The sequence below is a fragment of the Nematolebias whitei genome, chromosome 12, assembly GCF_014905685.2.
Source record: "Nematolebias whitei isolate Nwh7 chromosome 12, NemWhi1, whole genome shotgun sequence".
NCBI lineage: Eukaryota > Metazoa > Chordata > Actinopteri > Cyprinodontiformes > Rivulidae > Nematolebias > Nematolebias whitei.
This window is the reverse complement of record NC_056509.1, coordinates 47,551,092-47,556,550: the sequence shown is the minus strand read 5'-3', so window position 1 is coordinate 47,556,550 and position 5,459 is coordinate 47,551,092.

Genomic DNA, 5,459 nt, shown 5'->3' with positions numbered 1-5,459 from the left:
GGAGAACCTGATGGACCTGATTTGTTTCATGCAGGAGAACCTGATGGTGAACTCCTCAGAAGTGAGGATTTTGACGTAGGCAGACAGCAACAGTTGACTGGCCAGTGAAGCTACATCACTGGATGACCCACCCATCAAAACCACATCTGAACTTCCATTCCCGCTCTGATCATGTTGACGGACAGTTCTACAATAAATGAGTGCATTTACATACAGAAATCAAAGATGATGGCACAGCATGGCCACACCCGGAGTTATAAGCCGTGCTGGGATAAGCTAAAGAAATTGAAGTCTGATTAAAGGACAATTAGAACCAAAACGGGCAGAGTTACTTGAACACAATGACCTGTTACTATACCGCCCACCTTGCAATGACACTTGTTTCCCCACCCACAGAGAGGGGAAACAAGTCACAGTGGAAAATCACCTGAGAAGAACAGATTAGATGAGAGCCAGGTGGAGTCACACATCAATGGCAAAGCTGCTTTAAAGATCTATGGGTGCAGCTAAAAGAGCATTTCATCTCAGCTAGTGTATCTCTCATGCTGGTCCCAATCCTGGGCAAATGGGATTTTTTTTTCAGGAACAGCATCCAGCATAAAACACATTTACTTGTTGAGGTCCTGGTTAAAACAACTGCCAAGCTATCTGTTGACAAACAGGGTGACGGCGACATTGTGTGACTGTTAGTCAAAGAACACAAGGAAGGAAATGTGCCAGGAGACAAGAGGAGAGTCAGAAGTGTAGGATTGAGGGTATAAACTCTAAATTTAGTGACAATGATATGCAAAAAAAAAAAATGCAGGCTGGCATGATGCAGAGAAGGAAGTGGTGAAGGAAGCAGACTTGAATGGGCACATTGGTAAAGGAAATAAGGAGATTAGGACATGATGGAGGGCAGCACGGTGGAACAGTTGGTAGAGCTTCTGCCTCTCATCAAGCAAGTTGCCCTGGTTCAAATTTTGGTCCGGGGGCCTTTCTGGGTGGAGTTTACATGTTCTCTCTGTGCATGCGTGGGTTTTCTCCGGGTACTCCTGTTTCCTCCAATAGACTAAAAACCTAGATGTTAGGCTGAATGGTAACTCTAAATTGTCTCTAGGTGTGAGTGAGAGAGTGAATGGCTGTTTGTCTCACACAAATGATTCACTGAATATGCTGTTTACAATAACAGAGCTGAATAGGGCACTTAAAAAATATAAATTGTCAGGTCCAGGAAAAGATCAGGTTTGTTATGCGATGGTAAGTAATTTAAGTAGATCATCTAAAAATATTATATTAGAATTATATAACCGAGTATGGGAGGATGGGGAAATTCCAAAAAGTTGGAAGGAAGCAGTGATTGTACCAATTAGAAAACCAGGGAAAGATGAGTCAAAACCAGGAAATTATAGACCTATAGCATTAACATCCAACATATGTAAAATAATGGAGAAAATGATCAATGAAAGATTAATATACTATATGGAAAATAAAGGACTTATGTCAAAGTATCAGAGTGGTTTCAGGAGAGGGAGAAGTACAATGGACCCAGTTTTATGTTTAGAGCATGAAATTAGAAAGGCTCAAGTGAATAAAGAGAGTGTTGTGGCAGTATTTTCTGATATAGAGCGAGCGTATGATATGATGTGGAGGGAAGGATTATTAATCAAAACTAGAAGAATGGCTATCAATGGTCGTATGTTTAGATGGATTAAAACTTTTTTAGAAGGAAGACAAATACAAGTGAGAATAGGGAAGGATTATTCTGAGAGTTGTAATATAGAAAATGGGACACCACAGGGTAGTATAGTAAGTCCATTATTATTTTCAGTGATAGTTAATTATATGTTTAAGGAAGTAGAGAGTGGAATGGGATTTTCACTTTGTGCTGATGATGGGGCAATGTGGAGAAGAGGAAGAAATCTAGAATTTAATATAAAGAAGCTTCAGGGAGAAATTTTAGTTGTAGAAAAATGGTCGTATAAATGGGGAGTTAAATTTTCTGTAGATAAAACTAAAATAATGTTCTTTACAAGGAAAAGAGTTGATGAGAAAATCAAGCTAAAATTATACGGTCAGGAGTTGGAAAGAGTTAAAGAATTTAAATTTCTCGGGTTGTGGTTTGATGAAAGAATCACATGGGGTGTACACATTAAGAAAATAGATAAATGTAGGAAAGTGTTAAATATAATGAGGTGTTTAGCTGGAACTGAGTGGGGAGCGGATAGAAATTCATTGACAGCCATTTATACTGGATTAATTAGGTCAGTCTTGGACTATGGGTGCATATGTTACAACTCAGCAGCAGATACAAACCTCAATAAGTTAAATAATATCCAATACCAGGCACTAAGAATATGTACAGGTGCTTTTAAAACATCTTCAACAGCAGCATTACAGGTTGAAATGGGAGAAATGCCTCTTAAATTTAGAAGGGAACAGCTATCTTTAAACTACTGGACAAATTTACAAGGACAAAGAAATGATCATCCAACATTAGAGGTGCTTAAATCAGGTTGGGAAAAGGAACAAATAAAAAGCTTTGGGTGGATGATAAAAGCCAAAGTTAATGAAATCCATTTAGATCAACTAAATATATGTCAGACAGTTCCATTACCCATAACACCACCTTGGGTACTTCCTGATGCTATAGTAGATTTTTCATTATTAGAAAAGAAAAACAAGAATAAATTTTTTACTATGGATAAATATACAGTACAGGAATACATTAATCAGTATTATAATTATGTACATATATACACAGGCGCATCTAAAAATACAACTAATAAAATTGGGATAGCGTTCATAGTACCACAATTTCATATTAAAGTAGGAAAAAGGTTTAGTGATGGAGTATCAGTTTATACAGGAGAAATGCTCGCTTTACTTTTAGCAGTTCAGTGGGTAGAAGAGGTAAGACCATTAAAATCAATCAACTGCTCAGATTCTAGTTCATCATTGTCCAGTTTGCAACACAACCAGTCAGATAGTAGACCAGATATATTAATTGAAATACAACAAACACTCTATAGGATCAACATGATGGGGATTACAGTAAACTTTATACTGGTTCCAGCACATCACGGGGTTATGGGGAATGAAAAGGCAGACAGGATGGCTAAGGAGAACACTAGTCGGGATGTGGTTGATATTAATGTTGGGTTTAGTATAACAGAAATAAAGGGTATAATAAAACAAAAAATGAAAGAAAAGTGGCAAAAATTACGCGAGGAAGAAAGGAAAGGCCGGTGGTTTTATACAAAGTAAAATCCAAAGGAAAATTGGAGAAAGGAGAAGAACAGAAAGAAACAGGAGAGAAGAAACTAGTATTTCACAACTCAGAATTGGGCACACTGGACTGAACAGTACATTATGTTTAATAGGAGAACATCAGACGGGGACATGTGAGTGTGGAGAAGAGGAAACCATAGAACACATTATTTTGCAATATCATGTTCAAAGAAACAAGTTGATTAGACATCTTAGTAAAATGAAATTAGACATTATTGATTTATTGCAGAAAGATTCAGGAAACAGAGGCTATCAAGCTATATTTTATTTTTTAAAACGGTGCAGGTTGTATATAAAAGGAAAGAGAGGTTGTTTTTTTGTCATGTGGACCACATTCTTTACCAGTTGGTGGCGGTAATGCTTCCTTCAGTTGTTTGCCAACCGCCAAAAAAATCAAGAAGAAGAAGAAGAAGTTGCAATGCATTATGGGTAGCAGAAGCAGTAGTAGATAGTAAACAATTTTACAGAAAAAACCCGCCTATCCATGTATAAACTTCACCTCCTGTGTCCTAAATCTTTATTTACACCTTCAACAGCAATGACTGTAAGTCTAATCTTATGTTCTGGTTAACATTATATGTTTTATAAGGGCTGATTTAGAGATTGTTTTGTGAATGTTTTCAGGAATTAGCAATCATGCTAACGATGTAATTAGCATAATAGCATCGCTAAAATGACCGTGTCTCATTAGTAACAGCTGAGGTTAACTCTTGGCACTAGCTGTTTTATTTGGTGCATTATTCACATGACAAAGAGTGTTTTTTGTTTTTGTTTTTTGTTTCACTCGACCCTTTTCATTGAGCTTTTCAAGCCACAATTGTGAATAATTGTAAGGCGTCAAAAAGACGTGAATAAAGGAGCAAGACACTCAGTTTCCTGCTCATGGAAACCAAGTTTGTCTGTTGATCTGCGTTAACATACACAGTGTATCCAACACGTAGTGATAACAGTACATTTACATTTATCAGTCAAAATTGTTGAAAAACACAAGAAACAACACATAAGCTAAGTAATGACGTATTTTAAATTATTTATAAGGAGGACCTACTTTAGTGGGGCAGGTGTTGTTTGTTTGGTAGATGGAGCTTAAGAGTTTCCAGGCTTCAATCCAAACATGTGGGTGATGACGTGATGTCATCGTGATGTCATCGTGATGTCATGTGATATTGTTTGCTTTGATTCCTTTGATGTCATGTGATGTCATTGATTCATGTGGTGTCATGTGATGTTGTTTGCTTTGATGTGATGACATCACATGACATCAGTATTGTTTATATATAGAGGCTAAAGTCCTTTAACGTATCATTCAGTTCGTGAATTTTCACGGAGCAGAGCGGAGCAAAGCAGAGCAGAGCAAAGTGGAGCATAACGCAACAAAGTGTTTTTTAGAAAACTGTATTTTTAGCAAGAATGCAGGAAACTGGAAAACGCAACACGGGAGAATTGGAGTCCATCAAAGATTTAAATCAGCTTACGTCAAACATGAATTCTTTAACGCAACACGCTGGAAAATCACAAGATCTTTCCATGGCATACCCTGCAGGTGTCGAGGAAACATCTGTCCAAACAAAATCAAGGAAAAACGCATTATTTAACTCAAGATTAAGCGACCAGCCAAAAGAACTGGAGCTGGACACAAAAAAGGTTCTGCTGGATCTAGAAGATGGTAAAAAGTTTATTCCAACAAGCCACACAGTTGTCAAATTTTCCCCAAGTCTGGTTCTTGAGTTGTTTATTTCTGGAGCCATAAAACAATCAAATAAAAGATGTTCTGCAGAAATGTACAATTTATTCTACAACAAGTACTATGAAAACATCTGGCATCATTTTCAAGGACAGGAATTTTACGCTACACCAAGAAAATTGAGGAAACTCTCAAAGTGCATCGTAAATGACTTCTATAAGACACAATATATTTCAAAAATTAATGTTGTGGCTTTTATGGAAGTATCTGCAAGTGCTTTTGATGAAGCAGTTGACAGATACTTGAAAAATCTACTGACGGGATTCACCAAGAAGCCTTCAAACGTTTCAAGGTTTGTATCGTTTGTAGATAACGGTCTTAGAAATGTGCTCGTGGACCGAAATAAGGCACATTCTGACGACTCGACCAGTGACGGAGAAATTTTCGAAAATCCACCAGTAAACAGCGCTGAGACATCTCTGGCAAACGTTACAGCCATTGTAGA